Genomic DNA, 12,261 nt, shown 5'->3' with positions numbered 1-12,261 from the left:
TTGGCCGTTCCGAAGACAGGCACGGTCCTGCCCTACGGTCTCTTCCCAACCTATTACCTATCTCTGTCCTTGTCCATACCCACCCCAATTAGGTTGGAACAAAAAAACCCACTAAATTTAGACTTTGTTTTCTTTTTATAATTACGTGTGTCCCTAACCCCCATATTGTCTTTGTTTGGCTAACCTGTCCTATCTATTCCCAATCCCCAAGATCCCTTGAGAAAGGATTGAGAAGAGAAAGCGAATCTGTCTCGAGGCCCAATGCAGCCTCAGAATAGCTCCCACAGGTTTCAGCATTTCCAAGGCGAGTCCAGTGGCCTACGAACAGTGAAGGGATGGATGGTGCGAAGGGGTACACATTTCCTATCTATCCCACCATTTATTAAACTTTAATCTATCCCCGGGGCTTTTCAACACGCCTGTCTCTTTAAACTATTGGTTCTAGCAACCACGATTCCCGCGCCTGTGTTGGTCTTCATTATCAATTTGGGCCTGGCCCGCAAATTTTCTCCCATGCTCTCGCACAATTTCGTGGCTGGGCAGCGTGGCTCCACTGGCAGGTCTACCCACCTGCCGAACTCGATCTTCGGCACCCCCGGATCGCTGAGGCTGTCTCCGAGCCTACCTACTCCTTATGAACATGGGGAATGCCCTTCCTGGCATTTCCCCATCGATGCCCTCATGGCATGTTGGCGCTCCGGGTCCCTTTCCCCTGGGTACCCATGCCCATTACACTAACTCGGTCGCTTGGACCAATGGCCCACTCTGGCCGACTACTTCGGTGCCCGGGGTGCCCTCTACTCAGTACGCATTCTTCTCCAGCCACGCTCCCAGCTGGTCAATAGTCTCCTGCACCCCACAAAAGGTTTCGTGCCTTCATTCAACACCAACCACAAAACGACATCCTTTTGGTTAATTTAACTAACCCACTAACTATTATTACACTAACTCCGGGTTCCCATGGATGTTATTCACTCCTCCCCCCAATCATTCGTTCGCAACATGTATTCCACATTCACTCCATTCACACTCGGGCCCGCTGACACACATTCACTCATCGTATATTTTTATCTTTGTTTTTTTTTTCACACCGCACTGACGCTCTACTCACTACATCCACCTAACTAACTTGTGTTCCCTGTCATCCCTTATTCAAATGCACGTTCCATTTAACTATATTGCTAAGCTACGTCCCCACTACACGTTCCATGTCTGTCCTTGTTCTCAATCCATTTCTAAATTATATCCTAAATTCCCCCGAACTCGTGTTACTGGGCCCCATGGAGGACTGCTCATGCCGCCATGAGGCCGGTCTATCTAACGCTAAACCCTTCCCCTAACTAATGCTCCTTTGCCCCGGAGAGGATGTTCGCTACATCCTGGCCGGGCATCGTGTACTCGTGGCCAGCCCTGGTGAGCCTTGCACCTCCATGGCGGTGGTCGACAGCACACTCGTCCCCTCCGTTTGGCTGATACATGAGGGTGTAATGTAAATGTCGCCTCGTTAATCGCATTGAATGCTCGCTTTCTGGCTATCCCCCATGTGAACCACCGTGCTTTACATACCTGCCCTTCGTGCTGCGAGATCCCCGCTGACATCACTCACACACGGCCTGCTCCACGAGGTTTGCCACGCACATGGGTCCGGTGGTGACGTCATCGGCCAGACTCATTCCGCGCGTCCCACGAGCAGCGCGCAGCACGTCGGGCCCTGTACACGTACTCACACGGGGATATACTTTTTCCAAATTCGTTCAATTCATTTGTTCGCCTCCATTTCAGCCATCCACGCTCTGGTATTGTACGAAGTGCCGATCGTTTCAACGCCGACTCCCCATCATGCAATCGTCTGCGCTTGGGTGGTTTGCAAAACACGGACCGGATCTCACACGCAGAGTCACGCAGAGCCGGCACGGTTTCCAAAATAACTCCGTCCGGCTCAGAAGGCTCGCCACTCCCGTCCGTTACACTATCCACGACTCCCGTCAGGGTCGTTCCGTGTTGCTCTCTCTCCCATGCACTCACCCATGCCATGTCATTTGCACTCCACTCACGTTCTGACACATACTCTGGCACAATCACACTGGGGGCTTGGGTTAGCCCGCACACACTGGCCTCCATGATTGCCCACCTCTCAGTGAAGGCACACGTGGCTGATTTACCTCAGGAATAATCAGACGAAAAGAAGAGTAGGGAAAAATTGAAGAAAAAATTACGTAAGCAAACCAAGCTCTGCGATCATCGCAACGCACTCCCTTCTTGTCCCACCAGACAAAAGGAAAGGGACTATTTACATGTATATTAATGCAATAAATGTCTTGGGACCAGTCTGTAGGATGCATGCGGTTCTGAGAACCGCAACAATACATTTTAGAGAGAAACTTATTAACGCAAAAATGGCCAAATTCGCCTTAAACAAACGTTTTATTTTTCAAAAGAAAAGCATTGTCTGACACAAATTTTAGTTCTAAATTACGATTCTGAAGCGGAAATGAGTGATTTTTCTTGAAATAGTGTTTATTTTTGTGGTGAATTGACGTGAATTGAGGGACATGACGCGGGATCACATGTTGTGCGTCTCGCGTATAAGGGGAGGTCTCTGCGGCACGAGTGATTGTCCCCGGGGCATTGCCATTTACATCGGCTGTTCACTTGATGCTCGTTAACTGAAGGTGCTCATTGACTGGTGAGAATGGAGATTATATCGAACTCCGTGCTTACGCGGATTGTCTGCAATGATTAACTGCACATGTATACGTTACTGCTTATGTACTCCTAGCTGAACCTGTATTCCCCGGTGTGCCCGTAGAAGCGGCTCCAATCAAATGGAATAAAGCCTAAACTCTGAAGGTTCATCTCTCGCTCTCATTTCAATTTATTCCATTTGATTTTCTCGGCTCTCTCAACCAAAGATGGACAAGATCTACAAACCAGAGAGGTTCGACGCAGACCCAAACGCGACTGACGCAGAAATGAAATGGTCGCATTGGTTCTGCTCCTTCTCACACTATCTGACCATCATCGAGGAGGGAGCTGACAAATTTGCCGCCCTCGTGAATCATGTCTCGCCCAGCGTGTACAGGCTCTTCTCGGAGTGCGACACTCACGAAGCAGCGATCGAGGTGCTGCAAGCGCTCTACGTGAAGCCCAAGAACGAGGTATACATACGACATCTTCTCAACACACGCAAGCAAGCAGCCGGGGAGACAATCGATCAGTTCCTGCAAGCTCTGAATCAGCTGGGAAAAGACGGCAGCTTCCGGGCGGTAAGCGCCGAGGAACACCGAAAGGAAGCCACACGGGAGGCATTCATCCAAGGACTCAGATCAGCCCACATACGGCAACGCTTACTAGAGAAAGCGCAACCCACTCTTGACAAGGTAGTCGATCAGGCTCGAGCGATGGATACGGCTCAGCAGCAATCTGAGTCATTTGGGACACCGATGCTGCTCATGAACGCTGCTACGATGGGAACCCAAGGAACCCCACTGGCACAGACACAGCCAGACATAGGGGATGGAGAAACACCCGAGGAGCCGGATACCCAGACCTCGTCAAACTCCTCAGCAACTGCTCCGGTTGGTAAATGCTTCTTTTGTGGGTACAAAAGGCATCCTCGTCAAAAATGTCCCGCCAGAGATGCCACATGCATGAATTGCGACAAGAAAGGGCATTATGCCAGGGTATGTAAATCTACTCTAAGGAGAAATAAACCCACTTCTGCGGCTCTCTACTCGCAAAATAAATTGACTGCAGCCTCCCCGGGAATCTATCCAAGGCTATCATCAATGTACGAATTAACGGGCATATGGCTGAGGCACTGATTGATACCGGTAGCTCTGAAAGTTTCGTCAACAGCTCGCTAGTGAAGGGCAGGAAATGGGTAATCCACCCGACTGACAATACGGTATGCATGGCCGCCACCTCACTACAATCCCGCGTACGAGGGTACTGCAATGTTGAATTGGACGTAAAAGGGTACACGCATCGGGATGTAAAGGTACTGGTGCTTCGTGATTTGTGCGCAGACGTAATTCTGGGTCATAATGTCCTCAAGCAGCACACGAGCGTCGAAATACCCTTTGGAGGAAGCAAGCCTCGTCTAATTTTAAATGCGTTGACCACCGCGGAGGTGACGTCCCCCCAGCTGTTCGCTAACTTGTCGCCGGTCTGCAAACCGATAGCGATCAAATCGCGGCGATATACCACTGCTGACATGAATTTCATCACTTCGGAAACCAAGTGATTACTGGAGGAGGGAATTATAGAACCGAGCGATTCGCCATGGCGCGCACAGGTGTTAGTAACCAGCAGTCAGAACCATAAGAAACGAATGGTTGTCGATTATTCCCAAACGGTCAATCGCTTCACCCAACTCGACGCCTACCCCCTGCCGCGCATAGATGAGATGGTCGAACGCGTGGCCAATTATAAGGTATTCAGTACCATCGACTTGCAAAGCGCCTATCATCAAATTCCCATCCGAGAGGAAGACAAACCTTACACTGCATTCCAGGCAGGGAGGCGCCTCTACCAATTCAGGAGAATACCTTTCGGTGTCACGAATGGGGTAGCTTGCTTCCAACGGGTTATGGACGACATCATCTCAGATGAAAACCTCAAAGACACTTTTGTTTACGTGGATAATGTCACAGTGTGCGGTAGGGATCAGAGGGAACATGATAGGAATCTGGACAGATTCTTGAGCATTGCTAGAAAATATAATCTGACTCTCAACTACGAGAAATGCGTATTCTCGGCAAGGTCAATTGACCTTCTCGGCTACACAATAGCCGACGGCACAATTAAGCCTGATCCTGAGCGATTGCGCCCGCTCCGTGAGCTTCCACCACCTCAGGACTTGCAGACAATGCGCCGGGTGATCGGGATGTTCGCTTACTATGCGAGATGGATTTCGCAATACTCCGAGAAAATACATCCCCTAGTGCATTGCAAAAACTTTCCACCAGATGCCGCTGTTGTAAGAGCTTTCCACAACCTCAAGGATGATATCAGTAAGTCCGTGGTTTTATCGATCGACAGCTCGGTGCCCTTCGTGGTGGAAACCGACGCTTCAAATCACGCCATAGCTGCTACGCTTAATCAGTCTGGGCGGCCGGTCGCGTTCTTCTCGAGAACTCTCTCTAGAAGCGAACAGAGACACTCAGCGATAGAGAAGGAAGCGTACGCCATCGTTGAAGCGCTGTGGAAATGGAGACATTATTTACTGGGAAACCACTTCACGCTCGTTACGGACCAACGATCCGTGGCATTCATGTTTGATGGGAAAAATAACGGGAAAATTAAGAATGAAAAATTATGAGATGGCGGATAGACCTAGCTTGCTGCAGTTACGACATTGTTTACCGGCCCGGGAAAGAAAACCCTGCTGCAGATACCTTCTCCCGGGTCTACAGTTCGGCAACAATCAGTCAGGCTTTGCAAGACCTCCATGTGTCTCTGTGCCACCCAGGGGTAACCAGGATGGCACATTTCGTACGCAGACAAAATCTTCCCTATTCTGTTGAAGATATTAAACAAATGAATGCTTCATGCCCTGTTTGTGCTGAACTAAAACCCAGATTCTATGGCGCGGCATCTGGCAGACTGATCAAGGCCACTTCCCCCTTCGAGAGACTAAACATCGACTTCAAAGGGCCCCTGCCGACCGAAACAGACAACAGATACATATTCACCGTTGTTGATGAATATTCAAGGTTCCCTTTCGCGTTTCCGTGCTCGGATATGACCTCGGGCACTGTCGTGAAATGTCTCTCTGACCTCTTCGCTATGTTTGGGAGACCTTCGTACATACATTCAGACAGAGGGCCGTGTTTCATGTCGGCCGGGCTAAAACAATTCCTATTAGAGCACGGCATAGCAACTAGTCGAACGACGGGATACAACCCACAGGGAAACGGGCAGGTGGAACGGTATAATGGAGTTATTTGGAAAGCCGTAACTCTGGCGCTGAAATCGAGAGGACTGGGCCCCGAGCGGTGGGAGGTTACCCTTCTCGACGCTCTGAATTCCATACGCTCTTTGCTCTGCACGTCCACAAATGCCACTCCTCACGAACGAATGTTTACTCACCAACGACGTTATGTTGACGGTCAAACGGTGCCCAACTGGCTGACCCATCCCGGTACAGTGTTCATGAAACGCCCGGTACGACAAAGCAAGTATGAACCGCTGGTGGAGGGGGTCGAACTCATTGACACTAATCCAGAGTATGCTCATGTCAGGCTCCCGGATGGCAGGGAGACCACTGTGTCGGTTCGCCATCTGGCTCCCTCAGGTACTCCTCCCGCCGGTACACCACCTTCTGGCACTCCTCCTTCTGACATTCCCCCCCCAGGAACTCCGCCGGGCGACGGGGCTGCCGCGTTCCACCCGAGAGCGATCGAGGAGTCATCCCCGGCACAAGTCGAGGCTCACCAAGAGGATCGGGAGTCTCCCTCAAGTGAAACTGCCGTTTACTCCCGGAGAGGTCGACGAATAAGGCCCCCTCGACGACTCAATCTGTAAAGGGGATTATCGGCATTCTCGCTGCTCATGCTCCTATATGCCCATTATATCATATATCGATGCTCATTTCCATGCTCCTACAACTCAAAATAATCACTGCTTGGCATGTATGCTTCTGTAGATCTATTAGTCCGCGTTGCTTGAAATGTATACTCCTATAGTGCTAAAGCAATCATGGTGTGTAAGATGGGCCCCTAGTTACATTTTAAAGGTGGGGAGAATGTGGTGAATTGACGTGAATTGAGGGACATGACGCGGGATCACATGTTGTGCGTCTCGCGTATAAGGGGAGGTCTCTGCGGCACGAGTGATTGTCCCCGGGGCATTGCCATTTACATCGGCTGTTCACTTGATGCTCGTTAACTGAAGGTGCTCATTGACTGGTGAGAATGGAGATTATATCGAACTCCGTGCTTACGCGGATTGTCTGCAATGATTAACTGCACATGTATACGTTACTGCTTATGTACTCCTAGCTGAACCTGTATTCCCCGGTGTGCCCGTAGAAGCGGCTCCAATCAAATGGAATAAAGCCTAAACTCTGAAGGTTCATCTCTCGCTCTCATTTCAATTTTTCCTTCAACTTCGCAAAACGATGCAGTTAAGAAAAAAAAATTATGAATGCAAAAATGGTCAAATTAGCCGAAAACAAGCGTTTTCCACAAAACCAAAGTATTGTCTCACTAAAATGTTTATTCTCAATCACTATCCTGAAACTGAAACACATGATTTTCTTGAAATAGTGTTTGTTTTTCCTTCAACTTCACAAAACGATGTAGTTAATAAAAAAAACTTATGAATGCAAAAATGGTCAAATTAACCTAAAACAATACAAGCGTTTTTCACAAAACAAAAGCGTTCTCGGAGTCAAATTTTTGTTCACAATCATTATTCTGAAGCGGAAAGACGTGATTCTCTTGAAATAGTGTTTGTTTTTGCTTCAACTTTGCAAAACGATACATTTTACAGAAAAAAGTTATAAATTCCTAAGTGGTCAAATTAGCCTAAAACAAGCGTATTTCTCAAAACAAAAGCATTTCTGACTCAAATCTTTGTTCTAAATCACTATCCTGAAGCGGAAACGCGTGATTTTTCTTGAAATTGTGTTTAGGTTTGCTTCACCTTCGCAAAACTATACCTTTTAGAGGACAAACTTAACACAAAAATGGTCAAATTAGCATAAAACAAGTATTTTCGCAAAAAAACGTTGTCTGAGTCAAATTTTTATTCTAAATCACTATTCTGAAGCAGAAACGTGTGATTTTCTTGAAATAATGTTTACTTTTGCTTCAACTTCGCAAAGCGATACATTTTACAGAAAACTTATGAATGCAGAAATGGTCATATTTGCCTAAAGGCCCGGTCACACCTTGACGTTTTAGCCAACGTATGCCGATTTTTTAATTTTTTTTCTAAAACGCTGGCACACGTTGAATACGTTATGGGTAAGTTTTGATAACATTGAGAGCACGATGAAAAACACTGCCATACGTCGTTGTACGCTGGCTTTAAACGTACTTTTCGGTTGTCCTCAAATTTTTTCATGCTTGAAATTTCACGACGTATGTCGGCGTATGACTCACACGTTCCGCTACGCTGGCCACAAGTTGTATGCACGGTCTGCGATCGTTGACAGACGTCAACACATGCTACTTGTAAGTTAATCATAAGTTGAGACACGCCGAGGTAATGTTTAGCGTACCCGAAACTTATTTGTAACCTATGATTAACGTGTTGTTGGCACGTTACGCGATCATTGCCACACATCGACAGACGTTACTTTTAAGTTACTCATAGGCTGAAAGACGTCGGTATAATGGATCGTCCTTGCGTCAGCGTCCACGGCCACAGCCAGGACACTTATTTGCAGCATTCTTCAAACTTTTCTTCGGCATGACGAGGATGTTCACACTTCGATGTCTAGCTTGGCTATGATTCCAATTGTCCATCGGCAGCGTCTATTTAAAATAGTCGAGTTTGAGCGTTTTAACACGTTTAGAAGAAACGCTTCAAATTTCCAAACCCCAGCGTCAAAAAACAAGGGCGAGTGACAGCAATTTAAATCGTTCATTGTAAACAATGAAATAGCTGAGTGGTACCGTTTAAAAGTCGTTGAGTGTAAAAAAAATCCAATTGTTGAGTGCAAGCGTCTACTTTCAATAGTGGGGTTTGAGCGATTTAACACGTTCAATAGAAACGATTAAAATTTCCGAGCGCCAGCGTCAAAAAACAAAGGCGAGTGACAGCAATTTAAATCGTTCATTGTAAACAATGAAATAGCTGAGTGGTACCGTTTAAAAGTCGTTGAGTGTAAAAAAATCCAATTGTTGAGCGCAAGCGTCTACTTTCAATAGTGGGGATGCAGCCATTTAAATCGTTGAGTGGCAGCCTATGAACCTACCCGTGGACACGCGGACGCAAGGACGATCCATCATAACCCACACCCTCCCCCTCACACTCACCTACTACTGCCAACATGAACAAACTACTACTAATACTAATACTAATACTGATACTGATACTGTTACTGCTGACATGGACATCGACTCAAAAAGGACTCGAAAACACTGTTGGGTTCCCCTTTTATGAGCAGCATTTTTATATACCAATTCCCAAAACCGCTGGGAACACGTCTTTATATGGCAGTTGTAAGCTAGAAACACATTCATTTTTTTTTTTTTGTCGACCGGAAGACGTCATTGGAATACGTCTACATACGTCGATGTGTGTTGGGACTACGTAAAGAATTGGTTCAAAGCACGTCAAACATAAGTTAGAAATAAGTTTCGCGTAAAAAAGACATTACCGCGACGTGTTTCGACTTATGAGTAGCTTATAAGTAGCCTTTGTGGACGTGTGTAAGCGTCCGCATATCGTGTGTAAAACTTATCCCCATCGCATGCGGAACATGTGTCATACGCCGAGTACGTCGTAAAATTTTGAACATGTTTAAAATTTCTTGACGTACTCTACTTACTACGACGTATGATAGCGTACTTTAGCGTTCTACTCACGTATACCAAACTTACTCATACCGTATTTGACGTGCCCCAACGTTTTAGACACATTTTTCTTATGTCGGCATACGCTGGCAAGATCGCCAAGGTGTGACCACGATGTTGTCACTTCCATTTCTACGGCAGTTATGATTCGAATCGTTGTGCATCAGCCTTTTAATAGGCTACGTCACGACATCGTCGGCGATGCGTGCAATGCGCTATGCCGAAGTTAGACTATCGTTGGGCATAGGTTGTGTAGGCCAACAACAGGTTCAGCATTCGTTGGTATAAGTTATCTATAACACAACGAAACGTTCTGTGTCCATTAATAATATTGTTGTGGTTACCAGATTCGCAAACCACCATTCAGGTCCCTTAGGTGAGGTATCTCGGTAAGTGCATGTGTAGTTAGGCCCAAACCCGTTGTCTAGTGGGAATACATGTCATTTATACGTGCTGCGACTCTTCAGGATAGCCGTTTTTCTTTTACTATCTTTATTTTGGACCAATCGCCACCATCACAACCACAACATCAACCACCGACCACAACCACCGCTTCACCACAACCGCCACGACCTTCCCGTCACACCTCGCCACCGTAGCATCACCACCGTTCTTGCCCCGCTGTGGGTACCGGTGTTGGACTCGTGTAGGGCGCACGTTGAACAGCGTGTACAAAATCACGGATTTTCTGCTTCAAAAACGGATCGAAAACGACACACGCCCACTTTTTGCCGTCCAATCGGTGAGCGAGGGGCGAATTGGCCCCGCCCCCAGGGCGATCGATATATGCAAATTTGTGGATCAAAAAGCCTTCACGCCCACTTTTTCTCGGGCCAATGGGGAGCGAGGTGAAAGGTCAAAGGGAGGGGGTCAAAGGCGAAGTTACGGGGGGGATAAAAGGACGGTGTTCGTCAGTCAAAGGAGTCGTAAAAGTTGGAGCGAAAGAGTCAGCAGAACGAGAACGAGAACGAGGGGTCGGAGAGTCGCAAGAGAGAACGAGGGAGAGTCAGCAGAACGAGAACGGAGAGTCAAGAAGAGGAGAGTCGGAAGCAGAGGGTCAAGACTTCGCGGGCGGTGGAGCTGCTCGTCGTGTGCGTTGGAGTCGGAACGGAGGGGACGGAGCTGTGGAAAGGCGGCGACACCAGACGAGGGGGTGCTCGCGTCGTGCAGGAAGCTGCACCCGAGGGAGGCCGGCAGCGCGACCTGGCCGAGGTGGAGACGCTCGTCGCACATAATAAAGATCCTCTATACCCCGAGCATCAGCAACCCCCTCCTGTTTCCCCCGCGCTGAGATAGTGCGACCAAGGGGGCCCCGTTCCCACCCCCTGCCAGGCACTGTCCACGAGGCCCGCGGGTTGCGGGGCCATCGCCGCTCCGCGTCTCATCACCAGACGGGTAGGCCCGACCCGGTCTCGGCCCCAGGCCTACCTCATTCTTGAGGGTATTTCTTTTCCTTGGTTTTGGGTATGTGTTGTCGGCGCCGTCTGTGAAGTAGAATTGTATAAGTGTTGCCGTGTGCTCGGTAGTCGGTATTAGCTCTGCACTGTGTTTTCACTTTTATGTTTGCTTTTTGTGTAAATGGAATTGTGTTTTCTTTTTTGTGTGCATTTGGTGGAATTGTATTTGTGTGCTTCCCGTGTGCCGCGAATAAATGTGCTTTATTGTTGAACTGTTTCCCGCTTCGCTTCGTCTTTTTCCCCATTGAATCCCCATCTTGCTTCACGTAAAGGGTTGGTAGTGGGCTGAATACGCCCGATAATTAATCGAACCGTCGAGGTCGACGATAACACCGCTCGGTTATTCTGATAGTACGGAACGGGTCGCTTAAGTGGCCCGTGTCCGAAGTCGACCTGCGGCGAGGTGCGATCGCCCGGTCTACCCTCCGCGTGGGTACTTAGGTAGTTCGAATTTGGCGAGCAACCCTATCCCACGCGGGGGCTGATTGGCTCGATCGCGGTGAGACCGAAAGGTCCACCCGTGACTGGTTCCCGGCGTTAGTCCGAGAGGGTCACGACTGGATTGTCCGTCCGGTGGGCGACGTGCCGCGATTCGAGTTACGTGGCCGTCGCACGCCGGCGGGCGCGAAATCCGCGACAATATGTTATGCATACGACCAACTCGTTATGAATACGTCCGAATCTAAAAAAAAAAAAACATCAAAAGTTCAACGTCAGCCAGCGTTTTACATACATTTTAATACGTTGCCATCGCTGGCTAAAATGTCACAAGGTGTGACCGGGCCTTAAGACAAGTGTTTTCACAAAAAATAACATTGTCTGACTCAAATTTTTGTTGTGAATCACTATTCTGAAGCAGAAACACGTGATTTTCTTGAAATATTACATATTTTAACTTCAACTTCGCAAAATGAAACATTTTGCATAAAAAAACTCATATACGCAAAAATGGTCAAATTAGCCGAAAACAAGCGTTTTTCACAAAAAAAATGCATTCTCATAAAATTATTTATTCTAAATCACTATGCTGAAGAAGAAACACGTGATTTTCTTGAAATAGTGTATAATTTTGCTTCAACTTCGCAAAATGACACATGTTAGAAAAAAACTTATAAATGCAAAAATGATCAAATTTGACTAAAACTAGCGTTTTTCACAAAACAAAAGCATTCTCTGACTCAAATTTTTGTTCTAAATCACGATTCTGAAGCAGAACCCCATGGATTTTTTGAAGTATTTAAGTTTTGCTTCAACTTCGCAAAATGATGCAGTTT

Source organism: Eptatretus burgeri, chromosome 3 (genome assembly GCF_056783735.1).
Source record: "Eptatretus burgeri isolate ZD-2024b chromosome 3, Ebu_testis_v1, whole genome shotgun sequence".
Taxonomy (NCBI): Eukaryota; Metazoa; Chordata; class Myxini; order Myxiniformes; family Myxinidae; genus Eptatretus; species Eptatretus burgeri.
The sequence above is the reverse complement of the archived record's forward strand: the minus strand, read 5'-3'. Positions refer to the sequence as shown.